Source organism: Astatotilapia calliptera, chromosome 3, assembly GCF_964374335.1.
Source record: "Astatotilapia calliptera chromosome 3, fAstCal68.1, whole genome shotgun sequence".
Taxonomy (NCBI): Eukaryota; Metazoa; Chordata; class Actinopteri; order Cichliformes; family Cichlidae; genus Astatotilapia; species Astatotilapia calliptera.
Genome location: NC_137424.1, coordinates 81393004 through 81415045, shown reverse-complemented (window position 1 = coordinate 81415045; position 22042 = coordinate 81393004). Strand labels below are relative to the sequence as shown.

Here is a 22042-nt window from a genome sequence, read left to right as displayed (position 1 = left end):
TGTAATGCAAGAAGCTAACACGTTAATGTACATTTTTCAAAAAAAGTAGAGTACCCTAACTCGTTACAAAGTAACCCACTACACTGCTGAATGTTTTGCTAGATTACAGGTCATGCTTGTCACATTCTCTCAAACCAACCTTACTTATTTAATTGGGGCAATCGTGGCTCAAGAGCTGGCAGTTTGTCTTGTAATCAGAAGGTTGGCGGTTCGAGCCCTGGCTCCGACAGTCTCGGTCGTTGTGTCCTTGGGCAAGACACTTCACCCGTTGCCTACTGGTGGTGGTCAGAGGGCCCGGTGGCACCAGTGTCCGGCAGCCTCGCCTCTGTCAGTGCTCCCCAGGGTGGCTGTGGCTACAATGTAGCTGCCATCACCAGTGTGTGAATGGGTGGATGACTGAATGTGTAAAGCGCTATACAAATACAGGCCATTTACCATTGATACTGTGTCTATTCCAGGCAGACGCATTGGATGAATCGACCCTCATTGACACTCCAGTTGTCCTTCTCACTTCCCAGTCCAGTCCATTTTACTTCCTCAGCAACAGTACATTCACGTAGTTGTAAAAAGCATGATAATATATTAAGTATTCAGACACCCAGAGCAGATGCAAGAGAGTGTTTTAACACAATTTATTGCTGAATGAACAATATATGTGACAAAGGTGAATACACCGGGATGTGGCAAACTGTGGCGTGGAAACGGGGCCGTGAAACTATCAGAGTGGCACAAACGTAACCCAACTGGATCTTGGGCAGGTAAGTAATGGTCACACTGGGGAGAGAGGAGAGCACAGTTAGAGCTGTGTTCAAGTGGATTGCCAGAGAGGGTGAGTATAACAGTCTTTCCAGCTTACTTGCAGGAGGTGGAGGTGCAGTATTGAGGAGGAGATGATGTAATTCTTTAGGGTTTGAAAAAGGTGAAACGGCTGACCTGGGGTCCGTTGGATCCAAAGTGGTGAGCGAGCAGGAGGGTAGGCAGGTGAGGTTTGGAGATATTTTCCAGTGAGTGGATATGAACCGAGATCCAAGTGGTGGAGTGGCAGTCGGCACTGGAAAAAAAGTCCTGAAGCTAGTGATGGTGAGATGAAGCCTCATGATGAACTGAAGCTTCCCATCCAACTGGTCGACTCATGGTTCGAAGCATTGTGATGATTCATTTGCTCTACTGCGCCATCAAGTGGACAATTCAAGTGAAACGGGCTCAATGATTATAATGATGTGTAAACCTCTAAACTGAATAAATAAATTGTTTTTCATGGTTATTTATCCCGAATATTGTCTCAGTATATCTGATACAAAAGAGAAAGTGGAAACTATCAGTACACAGTTTTTGGGATGATTGTGTAACTGCGTAATCATGCTTATGTACATCTCAATAATGACACAAACTAGTGTGTGGCACTTCAAGTTGAATGAATAAAGGAATTACTATTGTTCATGACACCAATAACTGAACTCTAAATATTAGTTATATTTAATATTATACTAATTTTATATTATATTAATTTAATTAATGTTTGTGTATAATAAATTGGCAGCTTAACACAGGAATGTACATGGAAACAAAAAGGGAGGGAGTTGTGATGTGAATGTGCTTGTATAACAGTGCTCATGACACTAGGGAAAAGTTTTCATTTGTTTTTATTCAAAAATAGCAGCTTTTCCACAGTGCTGGGCTTAAGACGGTTCCTCTTTTTTGAGAGGATTTCTCCTGCTTTTGAAAATATCCTCTCACAGGGCACAGATGAAGCAGGGGTTGCAAGAAAAACCACAGCAAGTTTATACAAGTTTGGATAAAGAAATTTGTGTCCAGTACTCCAGTAGCTATGTAACACGTACGTAATCCAATTCCACAACACGATGTGATGAGGGAATCAGCTGTGTTTTGCTGCCCATTTTATTTCGAATCTGGCGCGAACCGGTGAACCAGTTCCCGAATCAGTCACGTGGTACGGACTGCCCGCGAGGCCTCGAACGTCACTGCATACATAATCAACGCAAGCCTCGATACGCGCTTCAGAAAAACGCCCCCGCGATTACCCGACGCACGATTCGAAGCTTCGACACACAGGACACATCACTACCTGAAGCACAAGAAACAAGGTAAGTAAATCTAATTGAAAGCAGAACCATGAACATGAGTGCTGGTTACCAACATCAGGTAGCTAACAAACTGGCAGGAAGGAGATGACAGCGCAGAGCTTAAATCCCCTTTGGCCTGATCAGTGGCGTGTCTAGAAAATTTTTGTTGGGGGGGCCAGGTAGGGGCACAGATTTGGAGAAGGGTGGCAGATGTAATTGGCAGATAATGTTTAAAAAAAAAATTCTACCAACGATTAACCATAATTCAATAACCCTATAAACCTAATAACCAAATGCACTTTTAACTCTTATTAGAATGAGATTTTAACCACTACGGTGCAAAGTTTTTAGATACTGCATTGATAAAGTACAAGAGATACAATCAGTCAGTGTTTACTCAGCATTCAAGGACATCAATATTTGCATAGTATTTTTACTGACATGTAGTGCACATATGTTTTGGGCAAAAACATTTTTGAATATTAAAATACGAACATTTGTAACAAACAATTGACAAATTAGCCATTCCAATGCAAAACTTTCTCTGCCTGTTAAAAAAAGAAGATAATCTTCTCACAAACTGGTGTTTGATTTTGAAACAGGAAAAAAGTGGAGAAACAACTGAAAAGACTAACATTTGAATGAAACCTGAAAGCAAGTAAATACTTTATATGCTGCCTTATGGTAAACTTTGGTAATATTGATAAAGAACAACACTGGCTGATGATGAAATACAGTCAGCTGGCATGGTGACACTGCCAGTATTAACCTGCAGGGCTGGACTGGGACAGAAAATCGGGCATTTTCACTACAGGCCGACCCACCAGGTATTAAAGCCATAAAGCCTTTGACTGAAAACAAACCCTGTTGTGACAGTGATGTACAGTCTTGTTGGTATATGTATGATTTCTATACATTTTACATCAGATAAAAACTTTGGTTGTAAGATTTAGATAATTATTTAATAAAAGCTAGATATTTTAAATGAGAATAAGAAAGAAAAGTATTTCTTTGTGCCCCCCTCTCCCTGTTAATGCCCTACCTGGCCCCCTGGCATAACTTTGCTAGATCCGCCCCTGCACAGTTACCAGCTGTCAGCTACATAAAAAAGGATCCTGGTGTTATTTGTCTCTCAGAAACAGTTCATAACTTCCCTTCAACTCATTCATGTCACCTAAAAGGTAAACCTGTTTCTCCATCACAGCTCTGATGATCCAGTAAGGACATCTCCTGGTTTCATCTTCATGTTTCCCTCTCACCACATATCTAAACAGACATCATGACCAGCAGCTTTACAGCTGTGGCTCCAGCAAACATCAGCTGATACTAGAAATTAATATTAAATACATTCTAACAACAGCTGATCAAGCTTAAACGTGCTGCTGTTGTTAAGCGCGACATCTGCTGGTTTCCTCTTTCTGGCGCAAAGTGGACGATAAACAAACAAGAGAGAAAAGCCGATCAGCTGATCATTGATCAGTTTCATGATTGAAGTAGCAACAGGAGAGGGAGGGGGAGAGAATGAGAGGAGAAGAGGCAGCTGTGCAGCGTAAAGACAGAATAACTCCAGCTTTGTGTCTTTTTTCCATTCTAGCTAAAGTTCAGGACAAACTGCGTCTCTTCTCAGCTCAATACGAAACGCGTAATATTTTCTCTGAATGAGGGACCATTCCATATTTTTAAGGAGCCGTTGGCAACTCTACTAACCTTATGAATAAAATAAAGTTCACTATCAGTAACATCATAGCAACTGAACAGCTGTACAGAAACTCCCTCATGCTAGCTCGGGCAGTATGAGTTATTGCAACTGACAGTAAAAAGTCAGCAACATGAAAATAAACTCCACCTAAACTTGGTTCATATCTGACCCAGATAGACTGCAGGTCATAACTTCTTACCTGAAGTTCAGTTCACCTGACACTCGGACTGGCGGCTGCCTCGGGTCTCTCCTCCTGCCTCCCCTTCCCTCATCCACCTGCTGGCCTCTGTGGAAGCTCCGCCATAGCCACCACCAAACAACTGAGTTATTGTTACACATCGGCCTGCATCTGGCCAATCCACCACCTCTCATTGTTCATGCCGTTACAAAAATAAATAAAAAATAAGTCACCGGGCATATGCCCGGTATGCCCGATGGCCAGTCCAGCTATGTTAACCTGCAACCAAATCTGCAGCTCCATACAGCAATGTTACGACTTAGATTATATCTTATAACTCATAACTCTTATGTTAGCTGCCCTCAGTAGCATACTGTCTGAAATATTCCACGGCTGCAATAATTCTTTAAGTGTAATTTTTTCCTTGGTATTCTAATTTCACCGAAGTTTACTAAACTCAACAAACTTAATATTACTTACCGGGACATTTATTCTGTCCTCATTTTCTTTCACCGAAAAATTGTTTCCTGCAGTGCCTCTTTCGTGCTTGGCTCTCCTACCTTTGCTAACGTGATGCGCATAGCGCAGAAGCCGATGCTGCATTCACTTACACTCGGATATCTGAGCTTCACCGTGAAAACATAATCGGACATTTGATATTTGATTGAATTGTATTGTTTTGCCTTTGGGGTGGCACCTGGGCTGGCCAGTCTGGTTGGGGGGGTGGCCTGTGCCCCCCCCAGGCCACCCCGCTGGACACGCCATTGGGCCTGCACTGCAAAAACTCAAAATCTTACCAAGTATATTTGTCTTATTTCTAGTCAAAATTATCTCATTACACTTAAAATAAGACACAATCAGCTACAGGGCAACATTTCAGTAAGCTAAAGGAACTTGTTTCAAGACAGTGAATCTTGAAACTAGAGAAAAACTAGAGATTTTTCACTTGTTCCATTGGCAGATTTTTTCACTTAATACAAGATATTTTAGCTTAAAATAAGTGAAAAAATCTGCCAATGGAACAAGTGAAAAATCTCTAGTTTTTCTCTAGTTTCAAGATTCACTGTCTTGAAACAAGTTCCTTTAGCTTACTGAAATGTTGCCCTGTAGCTGATTGTGTCTTATTTTAAGTGTAATGAGATAATTTTGACTAGAAATAAGACAAATATACTTGGTAAGATTTTGAGTTTTTGCAGTGTGATTGCCCCAATTAGCTCCAGATGCGTGAAGCTGAGGTAGTCCTGCCCATGGGCAGATCCAAGGATGCTCAGGCACTGATGGAAATTTCCAGCTCTTCACTCAGACCATGACACGCATGTCAGCACTTTATATTAAACATGATATCTAGCTTATCATACACTGCTATAATAAATTTATGATTACTATTAATTAATGATCATCTATTTAAAATTGTCCATGAAGAAAAAGCAATGTTTCAAATGTGGTCCACACAGCACCTCTGTACACAGACATGAAATGAGCCTGCAGGTTTGAAACTTACATCTGGTTCTTCTCTGGTGTTCATGCAGACAGCTGTGCAGTAAATAACCATCTGTACTAACACACTCTCTCTTTGTACTCAGTATTTGAATTTTAAGATACAGACTTCCCCACTGACACAAAGACACAGTGTAGATATGAGTTATGAAAGGACTTGTTTACATTAAGCTCTGGAAAAAGGACAGAAACTTCAAACAGTGGACTGTCCAACAAGCAGAACGAGGAAGTTACCTTCTAATATCTAAATATGACTTCCTTGTTTGTTTGTTGGTGTGAGAGCAGGGGAGGGCTCTGACAGCAGAGGTACACATGGACAGGTCACCACTCTGTGACACAAACATGAATATGAGTCTGTTGATTTTTGAGGATATAAACATAACGCTGTCTGTACTGATAACTATCACTGGATCACTCTGATGCCGACGTAATCCTTTTTCCCCCCTTTTAACAGTTTTTATTCATCATCAGGAAAAGCATAAAAACATAACAAAGCAGACAAACAAGAGAAAAACCCCCAAAGGAAATCACATACATTAAAGTCATTACATACCTTTGCAAAAGCGCATATGGGGAAAAAAAGAAAAGAAGAAAAAATCAGAAAGAAGAAACAAACAAACAAACAAACAAACAAACAAACAAACAAAAAAGAAACAATAAAAGAAGAAAAAAGAAAAATATTTTGTCATCCATTTACCCACAGATTTAGAAAAAAAAAACTACATCCGACATCTTAAAAGCAACAACCTCCCCTTAACAGTTGGGACAGATCATTTGGCAAATAAAAAGCAAAGGGGACCAAACATGGAGAAGCAGATCCTCATTTCCTCCTAAGACAGCAGCAGTTCTTTCATGAGGAATAACTTTAAATAATTCCCTGTACCATAAAGTCACATAAAGTTATCCTTAACCCAGTTAATGGGAATACATTTCCTAGCTAACAGCAATAGTTTATCACATAGTTTGTGCTGCAAGTAATTTAATGTTAATTCTTTTGAGGGTAGGCCAAGAAGAAAATATCCGGGGTCCCTTTGGAGCCAAACATGAGGCGTGATCTTATGTAAAACATTAGGCGATGTATAGGCAGTGTAGGATTTTGTATTGGGTTTCTGTCATGGTCCCCGTGCCTTACTGGCTGACTCTGTGATAGGCAACATGTTTTGTTTGGTTTTTTTGCTCTCTCTCTCTCCTCTGCCGGGGCTCATTACAGGCTCATGCACCTGTGCTCACCGTCACACCTGCAGCCGATCCCAGCTGATTGGAGCACTATTTTTAATGGTGGACCTGTGTCTTTCTTCACTGGATTGTTGAGCCATCAGTGTCAGTCTCTCTGAATCTGGTGAATTTGAATCTGCGAGTTAGAGATCGTTTCTAACCTGGACAACTTTCTGTATGTGTGTATAGATCTGCCCTGGACCCGAGCGAGCCTGTGTGTTTTTGGAATCTGCCGAGGAGAGGAGATTGTATAACATTAATCCCTGTTTCCCCCGGAGCACCAGATCCCTCTCCCTGCCACACTATATATATTCCCACCTTGTGTTTAACTGTAAATAAACGCACTCTATTTTGCCAAGGATTTCTGATCTGCGCCTGAGTCCGTTTCAAACACTGACAGTTTCTTGCAAGCGGTTGCAAGTAAAATTGGATCGAGCTATGTTAATGGCTCCTTTCCACTGCTCTTCAGTATAATGAATATTAAGATCTCTCTCCCATTTATAAATAGCGCTCAGTGTGCTGCTACTGAGAGTCTATTATCTATTAATCCTATTGTATTATAAATAATTGGGTTATTCTTAATCTCTATTTTTTATTTTTTTTTTGGTCACAGACATCTAAGCTTCAAAGAGAAGAAGGTGAAGAAGACCAAGAGTCAAGGTGGGAATGAGAGTTTAGATGAGCATGTAGCCACTCCCATAAGAAATGGCTATGATATTATGCCCAATTATAAAAACATAATTTTAAAAAGGTAATCTTAATAAACATGTCAAAGAGTTTTTCTGTGTAGTGATGCAGCAGCAAGCCCGCCCTCCACCATCACTCATCACCAGGTTGTCATCTATTATTGAGGTTGTAGAGCTCAGGCCTCATCTCCTTCTTCCTGTCAGATAATCAGCTGCAGTACCTAAAAGAGTTTAGTCACTACAATCTGCCCACTCCCACCCACCCACCCACCCACTCTCTCCTGCTCTGACACAGTTTCAGAGTGTGCCCTTTGACACTCTTCTGTGTTTGACCTTGTTGCAGAAAAATAAACGGAGCACTCAACCCAAACAGACTTTTGACAGAAACCTGCGAAGGCATGAGTCCATCATGAATAATGATAACAGCTCCTTTATGTCCACTGTGTGGAGACAATCTTTGTTCATCTGTCAGCAGGGTAGCTCCATAATCTCCCATAACTACAAACCACACCTTTAAGTCCACCAGACTGACTGTTTAAACACATCTGTGTTCCTCGTGGGTGACTCAGACTTCAACTTTGCGCTCTCCGGTTGGTCGAGGGCGACTCGCTGTCACTGATGGAGCTGTGAATTCTGCTCTGCACCAGAAAATCCACAAGGATGATGTCTGACCATCAGGTCATGGTCTGAAGGTCAAAGCACTCAGGCAGCAGGACAATGATCTGAAACACAGCAGCAAGTCCACCTCTGAATGGCACAGAAAAACCAGTGGCTGAGTGTAGACTTTAAGCCTGAGATGCTTCATCCTGACCTTAAACCGCCATTCGTGCTAAAAAAAACTCCAATGTGTCGGAATTCAAATCATCCTTCAAAGAAAATAAGACCAAAATCCACACATGCTTGATTGCAGTTCTCGATGCCAAGGTTGACACAAGGTACAGACTTTTGCACACAGGTAGGTTTGGATAACATTTTCCCTAAATAAAATTATCATCTTTTAAAAACAACAATTTTATTACTCAGGTTATCTTTGACGAGGTGGTGGCAGATACCTGTTAAGAACACTGCATATTGTGTTTCTTATAGGCTCATGATTACCTCTGCTCATCTGTATCACCACCTGAATCCATAAATGACACTGCTGCTTCTCTGCAGAGGACCCTAATTCATTTAAACCCAAATTACCAATAAAAATATTCAGAGTAGGAAACATTTGAGCCTTTTGAGCTGTCAGTGTTAAGCCTGCACTCAATACTCACTGCAACTGTTAAGAAATATACTCTAAAACACTTCTTCAGTAAAGACTCAGAGAAGAGAAACACACAGAACTTCTTGCTAGCAAGGGCAGCCTCCAGAACTGAGACTCGCACTGAGAAACTGCCCCGGTCTTTATTTATACTTCAGTGTGTGTGTGTGTGTGTGGGGGGGGGGGGGGGGGGGGGGGGGGTCAGAGTGTGGCCCCATAAACGCCTTCCCTTAACCTGCTGGTCTGGAAAATCCAACAGTTCATCTATGTGTAAAAAAGCACTTAGACTAAAACTGATATAGCTAGGTTAATAACACTGCGGTGCATCCAAGATGGCAGCATGCTCTTTGTTCGTTACGTCCGTCCGTCTGTAATTAGTTGTTTTTAAAAGATTTTTTCGTATTTTTTAATGCATTTCTTAACGTATCTCTTAACTATTTTTTTTAACGTATTTCTTAACCTGACAGTTAATATTGCATGGATTGTTTGGAAAAATGTGTGGTTGGTAGATGCTTTGGAAGTTGATGGATGCATCTTCCTGGAGCTAACAGGCCTAGCCTGGCCCTGTATCGTCCTCCTGGAGTTATTTGGCCTAGACCCGGCTCTATTCCGTCTTCCAGGAGCTAACTGGCTAGGGTCTGGCCCTGCACCGTTCTCCAGGAGTCAATTGGCTTAGGCTTAGGCCTGGCCCTGTGCCATCCTTGTGGAGCTAACAGGCTTAGGACCGGCCTCGCATTATCTTTGTGGAGCTAACTGGCTTAGGTCCGGCCTTGTACCATCTCCCATGAGTTAACTGGCTTAGGCCTGGCCCTGCACCATCCTTCAGCGAGCTAATTGGCTTAGGCCCGGTCCAGCATCTTCCCACAGGAGCAAACTGGCTAAGATCTGGCCCTGCACTGTCCTCCAGGAGTTAACCGGCTTAGGCCTGGCCCAGCGCTATCCTTCTGGAGTTAACTAGCTAAGGTCTGGCCCTGTGCCATTTTCCTGGAGCTAACTGGTTTGCTTCACCCAAAGGTCTGTACTGTTCACTTCTGTTAAGTACTAAAATTGTGGATGATGGCAGTATTTACTATTCTTATATGCCTCTTGGCCTTTTTGGACCCTCGGATAAGCAATTGCTTATGGACACATAGCAGGGGAACCTCTGAAAATGATCTTTATCTGCAAGAGAATTCTGAAAAAGACACATGCTCTATAATGTTGCAAAAATACCGTGGAGACAAAGACTATCACAACGTTTCCCAACCAGAAGCCGTGGGTGGATAAAACCATCCGCGACGCTCTGAGATCCCGCACCGCTGCCTACAACATGGGACTCACGACGGGTAGGGTTGCCAACTCCCTGAAAAATAAATAAGGGACACCTCGTGGCCAGGGCCGGGTGACCCAGTTGTCTTCACCCTTCCCAGTGTGGTGAATTTTCTAGCTCTTTTTTTGTGTGTGAAATTATTTTTTTAACCATTTGACTTGAAGTTGATTTAAGCAGATGCATATTCTATTCTTTGTGATATGACCATATGGGAAACAAATGATCATTTAGCCATTTATTTTTAGCTCAAAATGACAACATTAACACAGTAAAACAGGTCTCTTTCTTAAACAGAAGCCTGTCATGCTTAACTTTTGAGAATATAAGTAAATCTTTCTTTAAAAGAACTCTGTCCTGCTTAACTTAAAATAATAGAAAACAATAGAAAGAAAAACATTCTTGTAACAGTGCACATTTAGTGCATTTAGTACAATTGGCTTCAGCTGAGGTATTATTTCAGCTTTTCTAATGCTAATCAGCTGCTCCCGTTTGAAAACCCACTTGTTCCCATGATTACGCATCATAACTCATCATCATTATTCATCTATGTATTAATTTTATGTATTAGTCATCTATTTGTTGTAATCATCTATCCTTGCAGTTGTTTATTACACAAAATAAATTATATTATCACACTTCTGGCCACATAGCGCTGATATTCACTGCACATGCCCATATTAACGTTTTCCAGCCAGGTGTTTTCCTTTTCCCATTCTTCCCTTTCTCTGAGGGGAACAAACATTGCTGCTCTAACGCTGGGCTCACACTGTGCGATTTTTGGCCCATTTTGAGCCGATTTTTGAGTGATCGGACCGATTTTGGCCTTCATTGTGCGTCGTGTAGTATACGTGGGGTAACGAGAAGTGATTAACACCTCACGACCAGCTCCCGATCATCAATCGCTCGTGAGGGTGTCACCACAGCCGCTCACACTGCTCACGTGCAAACACGTAAACGTCGGTGAAAAAGACGGAGCAGCACGGCTGTGCAGCGTGTGATCTGGACACAAGCGATGGAGGCACAACTTGTAGAACTTTGGAAAGCTCATCCGAGCCTTTTTGATGTGGCATCACAAAATTATCACGACCACAACAACCGTGAAAATAGTTGGATTTACTCTGCTGCTCAATCACAGCTGCCTGATCATGTTTTTCATTAGCAATTTAGCAAAGTTGATGGTGGTGGTGTGTCTGTGTGAGTGAAAGACAGAGAGAGCGAGCGACAGATTTTCTGTTATAACCTTCATGTTATGGAGGCACAGTGTGAGCACTCAGGTCGCATCAGAGCATCGGGCGGTATAGTGTGAGACCCTGCATCGTGACCTACCAACTTCTAACCCCTGCGAGTCAATCGTGCAGTTTGAGCAGGAGCTGAATAACGTGACTGAAAAAATCGCACAGTGTCTGCCCAGCTTTAGGTGTACTGTCATCCGAGACTTGCACCGCAGTGTCGGCGTTTGTTCCCCTGTTGGCCATGCTTCTTGTTGTGGTCATCTGTTGTCTTCCGGTATTTTCTCCGCAAGCGACCTTTCCTCGACCAATGAGATGAGCGGTAATCTGAATTGTCATACTCGAATTGTCATAAGTGTGCTGTCAGCTCATTGGTCACAAAGCAGGAGAGGGGCTGGGAATTATGTTTTCAAACAAAGCGTTAATTCCATTAAAAGTTATAGACTACTTTTGATTCTCACTGTATTACGGGACAAAGTGCGTCCCTTATTAGCTCAATATGGGACGTGTACTTTTGTTTCGAAATACGGGACGATTCCGTTTTTTAAGGGATGGTTGGCAACCCTAACGACGGGGGACATGGACCCGTACAAAGCCGCGTCATATAACGTGCAGAGGGCGGTGAAAGAGGCGAAGCAGCGCTACGGGAGGAAACTAGAGTCACAACTCCAACAGAGTGACTCTAGAAGCCTGTGGCGGGGACTAAGGACAATAACGGACTATAAAGCACCAACAACCGGTATGACGAACGCGGCCGTGACTCTGGCAGACGAGCTGAACACTTTCTATGCTCGCTTCGAGGCTGCAGCTAAGGACTCCAACAATGCTAGTGTTAGCGGCGCTAACGGCTGCAGACAGGAAGATACTGCCAGCACCGGAAACGTGCTCGTCATCTCCCAGCATGAAGTAAGGAGAGCCTTCAAGAGAGTGAACACCAGGAAAGCAGCAGGACCAGACGGCATCCCAGGTCGTATCCTCAGAGACTGCCCATACCAGCTAGCTCCTGTGTTCACTGAGATATTCAACATCTCTTTATCTCAGTCGGTGATCCCCACATGCTTCAAAGAGTCCATCATTGTCCCTGTCCCGAAGAAACCCCACCCTGCTTCTCTCAATGACTATCGCCCTGTAGCCCTCACCTCAGTAGTGATGAAGTGCTTTGAACGCCTGGTCAGAGACTTCATCATTTCTTCACTACCAGACACACTGGACCCACTACAGTTCGCTTACCGTCCAAATCGTTCCACAGACGATGCCATCTCTCATCTCCTCCACACATCACTCACTCACTTGGACACTAGAAGGGGGAATTATGTTAAAATGCTCTTCATAGACTACAGCTCTGCATTTAACACCATAATTCCCTCCACACTCACCACCAAGCTGGAGCATCTGGGACTCAGCTCATCTATGTGTCAGTGGATCTCCAACTTCCTAACTGGCAGACCACAGGCAGTAAGGATGGGCGGACATGTCTCAGCCTCCACCACTCTCAGCACTGGAGCCCCCCAGGGGTGTGTTCTGAGCCCCCTGCTGTACTCTTTGTACACATATGACTGTGTGGCCACTACCAGCTCCACCACCATCATCAAGTTTGCTGACGACACCATCGTGGTGGGCCTGATCTCTGATAACAACGAGACGGCCTACCTGAAGGAGATTAGGAATCTGGAGAACTGGTGCCAGAGGAACAACCTCCTTCTAAACGTCAGTAAGACAAAGGAGCTGATAGTGGACTTCAGCACTAAGCAGGAGAGGAACTACCAGACCCCCGTCATCAACGAGTGCCCAGTGGAGAGAGTGGACAGCTTCAAATACCTCGGAGTTCACATCACGCAGGACCTGTCATGGTCCTGTCACATCAACACCGTGGTGAAAAAGGCCCGGCAGCGTCTCTACCACCTCAGACGCTTGAGAGACTTCCAACTGCCCTCCAAGGTGCTCAGGAACTTTTACTCGTGCACCATAGAGAGCATCCTGACGGGAAACATCTTAACCTGGTTCGGGAACAGCACCATGCAGGACAGACGAGCTCTACAGAGGGTTGTGCGGTCAGCTGAGCACACCATCCGCTCCGAGCTCCCTGACCTGCACTCAATCTACAGCAGGCGGTGCTGGACCAAGGCCAGGAAGATCGTGAAGGACCTCAGCCATTCCAACAACAGACTGTTCTCTCTGCTGAGGTCAGGAAAGCGATTCCGCTCCCTGAAGACCAACACAGAGAGACTGAGGAGGAGCTTCTTCCCGCAGGCGATACGGTCTCTCAATCACAATCACTCCACCACACAGTACTGACACACACATACAGTTCTTACACACACACTGGACTTTCTGGACATTGTTTTCACTTCATTACTTAAATCACGCTGCTGTTATTGTGTATATGCTGCTGTTATTGTGTATATGCTGCTGTTATTGTGTATATGCTGCTGTTATTGTGTATATATTTATTTATATTTCTTCATACATTCTTATATAGTTCTATATTGTGTATTTTGTTGTACAGTTATTACATTTTCAACTTTAATTTATATATTTTATCTTATTCTCCCAGTTAAATTTACCCTTCATTCTAATTTGTGTTGTACAGTTATTTCATTTTTAACCTTAATTTATATTTTATTCCTTCTTAGTTAAATTTACCCTTTTTAATTTTTCATATTTATTTCCTATCTTATTCATAGCCTTTTCCTTTTTTGTTTTCTTTAGGTCACGAGCAGTTGTCCAAGCATTTCACTACATATCGTACTGTGTATGACTGTGTACGTGACAAATAAAATTTGAATTTGAATTGAATTTGAAAATCAGAGCAGTTACCAACTCAGTTGGATCATGACATTAGTTTTATGCATATTTTGCCCAGAGACTTACTTAAACTTCAGTCTATTCTGGCTTTGCATACTTATTTTATTTGCCCATTTAATGGAGGTTTCAGCTTGGGTTCAACATATCAAAGCATTGAACCCAAATCAAAGGTGAAACAGAGGTTGTTGATTGTCTTGCTTTTACTTTTGTCAGGAAATGTGCAACCAAATCCTGGCCCTGAACTGCAATATTCCCAGACTCCTTCTGATTTTAAAACAATGTCTGGTGTCAAATATATTCATCTTAATGTGCGCAGCCTACTACCGAAGATGGACATGGTCAAAATTTGGGTTAAATCTACAGATGCAGATGTTGTTATAATTTCTGAAACTTGGTTAACTAAATCTATTACTAATGAAGACATTAATATATATGGGTACAATGTATATCGCACTGATAGGCCAAAAAAAGGTGGCGGTGTAGCTATTTATGTCAAATCAAGATTTAATGCTTCGATTGTTCTGTCCCAATCGATATGCAAACAAATGGAGTTTTTGGCCTTGAATGTAGATATTGCTAATACTTTTTCGATAACCATTGCTGGGTGTTACAGGCCCCCATCTGCTTCAAAAGAGGCATTATCTTCATTAAAGCACCTTTTGGCTAAATTAAATTACACAGAACTACTAATGGCTGGAGATTTGAACTGGGACTGGTTAAATGCAACTTCTGGTGAATTTAAAGAATTTTGCGATTCAATTAATCTTACCCAGCTAGTCTATCTTCCTACCAGGCCAAATCTTAAATGCCCTGAAAAGTCCACATTAATTGATTTGGTTTTAACAAATGTACCTCATAAATTCTCTTCGCTTGGTGTCTTCTGTAATGACCTAAGTGATCACTGTGTTGTTGCTGTTTGCAGACATGCTAAAATTCCAAAATGTAAGCCACGCATAGTGTGCAAAAGGAATCTTAAACAATTTAATGAACAGGCTTTTCATCATGATCTGTCATTAATTAATTGGGAAAAAATCGGACTATTACCAGATGTAGAGCTAGCTTGGACATATTTTAAGGAAAGTTTTATGGGAATTGTTAATAAACATGCCCCCTTACGGAAAGTTAGAATTAAAGGTCGAGAAAATCCCTGGTTTTCGCAGACACTCGCAGATAGCATACACGAGCGTAATAGAGCATGGGACAAGGCAAGACAAACAGATACTTCCACTGATTGGTCTGTTTTCAAACAGCTTAGAAATAAATGCACTTTTCTTATTAAAGAGGCCAAATCTGAATATTTTTTGTCTGTCACCACTGAGAACCTCAATGATCCACAGAAATTTTGGAAAGTAATCAAGTCTTTTTCTGCTAATAAAATGACTCAAACCTTTCCTAAATTTGTTGTAAAAGATTCAGTCTCAATTAATGATAAAACGGAAATTTTGACTTGCTTTAATGAGCACTTTTTATCAGTGGGTTCCTTGTTTGATTCTGCAGAAACTTTTTTAACAAATACTTGCCCAGAACTCTCTATGTTTTCTGGAGACCGTTTTAACTTTGTACCTTTTAGTGTTTATGAAGTGCATAAAGCTTTAAAGGCTTTGGATCACAGAAAACCTCCTGGTCCAGACTTGATGGAACCTTATTTTTTGAAGCTGGCAGCTGATTTTATTGCAGAACCACTCTCAATTCTATTTAATTTTTCAATTAAAACCAAAGAAATTCCATCGGTTTGGAAATCAGCTTTCGTTTTGCCTTTATTGAAAGGAGGAGATCCATCGGTGTTGACTAATTATAGGCCAATATCAAATTTGTGTGTTTTATCCAAAATCCTGGAATCTCTAGTTTGTGACCAGCTGAAAGAGTTTTTGTACTCTAATGATATTGTCTCCAAATTTCAGTCAGGCTTCAGGAAAAAACACAGTACTAATACTGCCACTATGAAAGTGATAAATGATATTATTGTGGCACTTGATAAGAAATTGTACTGTGCGTCACTCTTTATTGACCTCTCAAAAGCTTTTGACACTGTTGATCATGCTGTCCTAAAAAACAGACTGCTCAGCCTTGGATTGTCAGAACATGCAATAGTGTGGTTCTCAAATTATCTGAATAATAGAACCCAGTGCATTAAACTTGAAGGTCTTTGTTCTAAATTTGTTGCTGTCCACAAGGGGGTGGCACAGGGCTCAGTTTTGGGTCCCCTTCTGTTCCTTTTATATATCAATGACTTGGGTCAAAATGTCTCAGACACAAATTTGCATTTTTATGCTGACGACACAGTTATTTACACTCAAAAAAATGAATGAGGTGGATTGTTCAGTGTATATTAATTATTTATTTTCATTTTACTTAAAATATATGTTTTTGTTAAGTTAACATATGTTTTTCTAATCAAGTCTACGTAATTGTGTCTATTATTCAACGTACATAATACTAATGTGTTACTTGATCGCATAACATTTAAGTTAAGTCAATGAGGATCGATATACCTTGTATATCCACAAGGTGGCAGTAATGCAAAAACAGTTGTAATGAAACCGCGCAGAACAAGAAGGTTTCACGGCTTGTGCCTGCTCATGCGCAAGACTTCAAATTTAACTGAAAAAGGCTGTTTTGGCGCCAAGCTGCTGTTTCTTTGAGAGGTAAGACCACTTTTTTCTTTGACTATGTTGTGTAGTATCTATATGTCCAGCATGGTTATATTTTGCGTTTGTCTTACAAGACATGTTATATCGTTTGCGTGTGCTTGTTTTACATTAGTTTTACTGGGTCCTGGACATGCTTATTTTGTGGACTGTGTAAGAAACATTTTTATTGTTTTTTGTTTTATTAAGGGATTAGCTACAGGGGTTCATGGGGTTATTCTTTCAAGGGGTTATTTTTCCATTTGCTTTCTTGGGATTCCTTTTCTGTAATCCGAGAGTCGGAAATATCGAATAGGATAGCAAGGATAGCATAAAGTGACATTTAAAATCCAAAAAGTCAAGGGCGAAAGCCACTGTGACACCATTGTTCTGCTCTATCAGTAATCTGTATTATGTAAAAATGGTCTGTAAATACAGCATGTTTCCTAGCGGAGTTATACATATCAATGTAGTTATAAATTACAGTTTGTGAAAGTACACACTTAATTTTTTTAATAAAATTATTCAAGACATATGAGTGGACAGACAATGGAGGTCGACAGACCTGGTGATAATTGCTTCTATAGAAAGTTAGCACATGGCAGTGTCAATCTCTTGCTTTTCTTCTGAGTAGTATTTTATTTAGTTGTAATTCAAACAATAATTTGCTTCTTGAAATTAAGTAATGAATTTCTTGTTTTACTTTATAAATCTCAGATCCTGCCTTTACCTGCTCCCTCCTATACTGATGTGGTGTATGTGGTACTGCTGAGCTTGTATGTGGTATGTGAACTGTTATACTTTTAAAAACAAAACTGTTTTATAAGTTAAGTTTTCTTTTGTGACCCATCCCATGCCCCTGTTATTTCGTCTCCACATCTGAACCATGGTAAAGGTTGCAGTTCAAGGGCCTGAGGCATGAAATTCTTTTCAGATCAGCTGTGACCAATATTTTTTGGAACTTGATAAATAACAATAAAAGCTGCAATGGCTCCATTAGCATTTTGTGTAAATGTTTGTGTTAAAATTATAGCTTTAATGAGGTCTTACTACATTAGTTTTAGTTTGTATATGTGTACATATAGTATGTATATTTACAGTACAGTATGTTGTGTTTGTTGACATATTTTCAGGTGGAAGCAGAATATGTGAGGATTACTACTGCTGCACATGTTCCAAGGCTTTTTACACAACTTGACCAATACACTGACCAGCTCATAAAAGTCTTCAAGAAAAAAGGAGGCGTTGCAGGGAAGAAAATTAGACAAACTTTGGCCCCAGCCACACAGGTGCGTTATTCTGTTGGTAGCAAAATATTATGGCTAATAAGATCATTTTCAAATTTAAACAGCTAGTGTATGGTAGCTGCACAGTGCACTTACATTTATATTAAGCAAGACAAAGTTTGGTACTCAAAACGTTGGAAAATTTAAATTACCTAAACATATGTAAAATCTGATCCCTTGATTTAGGTTAAACCAGAAGTGAATGTTTTTATGTTATGTTTTGAATGCAAAAAAGATGATGTATTAGTTTGTCTTTACCTCCATTATGGACATATATAATGTGGTGGAAACCCTGCCCAACAGGTTAACTATTCATGTCCATGTGATGATTAGTTGGTCTTGTGTACATGTCTATCTGTGCAGTGGATATGTCATTCATTTTGCGTATAATGTGAGTTTCTGTCATCCTAAAGTATTTCTGTTTTCTCTTCCTGTATCTCTGCCACTCTCTACAGAAGGAAACCATTGAAAAGGGGAGGGAGTGTGTCCTCAGGGCACTACCTTTTTACCTGAATGAAGACTCAAGCATCCTCTTCAAAGAATAATTGGTTGGTAATTTTAGTTTAGTTTTTTATCTGTATTAAACCAAATTTTGAATAACTAATGTTGTTGCATGTTGTAATGTTGTTGTTGTTGTAATTTGCATGGAACCTGTTTAAATGTTTTGGGAAATCTTCTTGTATACCCAAACTATTTATATTTATCGTTGAATCTGTAGTCTGAAATAGTGGCACACTGGGGTGCATGTTCCTAATATTGTGTTTACGTCATTAAAGGGTAGCTTTGGCCCTTTTTCTTTCTTTTTTTTAAAACTGGATGCCATTTTTCTATGTTTTTGTGTCTAAGCTACAGCTGTTCAGAGGGAGCTGGAACAAATTACCCTTGCTATCTTTACCATCGAAAGAGCTGATGCCAGCACTCCTCCAGCCGATGTGGGTATAACCATCTAGTGTGTCCTGCATGACCTGGAAGACCTGGCCTCTGCATGTGCACTCTTAATGGGTGGGATATATGCACTGAATCTCAGTTAACCTCAAGACTGAAAGCTAAGAGACAATCAAAAGTATTGAGATTTAAAGGATTTAATTGAGAGATGATACTGCACCAGAAATGTTGAAGGGTGGTGTGTATATTAGCGTTCAAGGCATATTGTTATGAGGTGGAAATATGTTCATATTCAGTTTGTGTTACGTTGTGTGCATTGTAAAGGTAATTGCAATACATACTAAAAATAAGGGTAAGTTAGGAGGTTGATCTGATATCCCCGTGTTGGTGTTGTTCCCAGATTATCATACTAAATGTTGTTCCAGGATCAACATTGCAAGTGACCAATCAGAATGTTGTGACGTCATACTTTTGCGACTTCGGGAAAAACCGGCGTAAAACAAAAAACTGTACTTAAGCTGCGTGAAACCGCCTCTGTCCGCTGATCAACTGACCCTAACCCTAACCCTTTAATAAACAGTAAGCAGAATTGATATTGTCCTTGCAACATTGGAATTTCATAAATGCACAAATGGCTTGGAATAGAATAACGTCACAACAATGTGATTGGTCACTTGCAATGTTGAACCTGGAACAACATTTTCATGATGGTCTGGGAACAACACCAACACGAGGATATCAGATCATCCAAGTTGGGAATGCAGGATGAATGTATATTTTGTGGACTTTTAAAGACGAACAATTGTTTCCATGTTAAAATGTTTACATCTGAAGTTTTTTGCCCAAACACTGGTAAAATAAATGTTGACAGTGGCAAGTGTTAAATGGTTACTGCTGTGCTGTTGCAAAAAAACTGAACGCTGACAAGCTGTTTTATTGTTAGACCATAATCTTGGCATGTTTTGTTAAAGTTTTATTTGGGATGGTAATGTAATTTTCTTTGATTGCTAATATCAGTGGACTATTTATTATTATTATTGTTGTTGTTGTTGTTGTTGTTACATAATTTTTTTTTTTTAAATTGTGGCTGTTGAGGTGGACACTTCACTTTGCATTGTTAAAGGAAAGCACTTCATTGGCATTGTGTTACTGGACTGACCCTAAGCAATCATTGCAAATAGCAACTTTGCTATCCATTTTAGACACTAAAAGAAAAAAAACACTCACAGACCTTACTAGCATCACATGTGCATAACTCAAGTGTCATCTTATCAATGTGTTATGTGATCTTCAATGCGTTTTTTTTTCTCTCTTCTATTTCTGGTAGATACAGACATTTAATTTAAAGTCTTGATGTTGCATCTGTCTACATACTGTTAATTACTAACCCTAATGAGCTGTTGTGTTTTATTTTGGACTGGGTTTACACAAATGCTCACTGAATGTGTTGGCAATAAAATAAATTTTAAAAAATAAGTTGGATGTACTTAATTCATTTGTGTGGAACCTGTTGAGAAAATAGATTTAGGTAAAACTAATTAATAAAGCACAAGGTGGCTGAAAATATAATATTTGAATTAATCTAACTTAAATTTAACATTTTACTGCCACAAATAAGAAATGTGTTGAAGTAACTAATCTAAACTATCTAACCTGAAAATATATCATCTATGTTCATACAACATAACTTGATTTAGTTAGTCTTAAATATGTCTTGTTAATCTTAAGTAGTTTTTTTAAATTAGATGAACTAAAGATTTTTGCTTTAAACTAACATAATTCAATTTCGTGGAACCTGTTGACAAAATAATTTTAATTAAAGTCAACGTTTCATTTTTTTGAGTGTACTGTTATGGATCATCTCTTGCTCAGGCCATTGAAACCCTACAGAAAGCCTTTGTTGCTTTCCAGCATTCACTTATCCAGCTAAAATTAGTTCTCAATGCTGACAAGACTAAGCTAATGTTGTTTTCTAAGTCAAAGAAGGTCCCGGAGCCTATTCCAGTGGTGTCCACCCTTGAAGGAAATGTCATAGAGATAGTTCATGAATATAAATACCTTGGTGTCTGGATTGATGACTCCTTCACCTTTAAACCACATATAGAGAGACTAGTAAAGAAACTGAGACTTAAACTTCGTTTTTTCTTCCGTAATAAACAGTGCTTTTCTTTTGCAGTAAAAAAACATCTTGTCACTGCAACCTTTATATCTGTGTTAGATTATGGTGACATTCTGTATATGAACGCTTCTTCTTCATGTCTTCTAATGTTGGACACGATGTATCATGCTTCCTTGAGGTTTATTACTAACTGTAGATATCTGACCCATCACTGTGACTTGTACTTAAGAGTAAAATGGCCTTCTTTGGCCATTAGAAGACAGGGGCATATGTACACTTTTATTTACAAAGCTATGCTTGAATTGCTGCCTCCTTATATTTGTACTTTGGTCACAAGGACAAATAGTGGTTCTTACTCCTTGCGTTCAAATGATCAGCTGCTGTTGTCTGTTCCCCTTGTCCGCACAGAGCTGGGGAAGAAAGCCTTTGTCCACTCTGCGCCTTTTTCGTGGAACCTGCTACAGAAAGACTGGAAACTGACTGAACTGCTGTCTTTAAATGTTTTTAAAACTAAACTCAAAGGCCTACAGGCTGCCTCAATAATGTGTAATTGTTTTGTGTAATTTTTTAACTTTGTTTGTTTGTATGTATTTGTTTGGAAATGTGCTGCCTCTTGGCCAGGACTCCCTTGAAAAAGAGGTTTTTGATCTCAACGGGACATTCCTGGTTAAATAAAGGCTAAATAAAAAAAAATAATAATCCTACCGTAAAACAATAAAACAAGGTACGACCTCTTCCCATGCTCCCAGGATGTGGGGGTGAACGCTAGAACACCTTGGAGTGTTACAGACCCCCTAGGATGAGACATTCTTTCAATATGCCACCAACTATATACTTCTAAACACAAATGATTACATGCAGTATTCTACCATGCATATACATACCATGCAGTAAACTTACAGTGGGGCAAAAAAGTATTTAGTCAGCCACCGATTGTGCAAGTTCCCCCACTTAAAATGATGACAGAGGTCAGTAATTTGCACCAGAGGTACACTTCAACTGTGAGAGACAGAATGTGGAAAAAAAATCCATGAATCCACATGGTAGGATTTGTAAAGAATTTATTCGTAAATTAGGGTGGAAAATAAGTATTTGGTCACCTCAAACATGGAAAATCTCTGGCTCTCACAGACCTGTAACGTCTTCTGTAAGAAGCTTTTCTGTCCCCCACTCGTTA

General features: G+C 40.3%; 1 long non-coding RNA gene across 2 annotated transcripts; it reads left to right on the top strand.

Annotated features, from left to right (window-relative positions):
* Positions 1-16247: 16247 nt before the first annotated feature.
* LOC145425972 (uncharacterized) lies at positions 16248-19990 on the top strand. Of its 2 annotated transcripts, XR_013906740.1 has the most exons (5): positions 16248-16593; positions 17293-17358; positions 17709-17864; positions 18317-18409; positions 18708-19990. It is a non-coding gene; the product is annotated as an uncharacterized LOC145425972 (long non-coding RNA). The 2 variants fall into 2 exon arrangements; XR_013906739.1 differs by lacking the exon at positions 16248-16593 and having other exon boundaries at positions 16600-17358.
* Positions 19991-22042: the final 2052 nt, after the last annotated feature.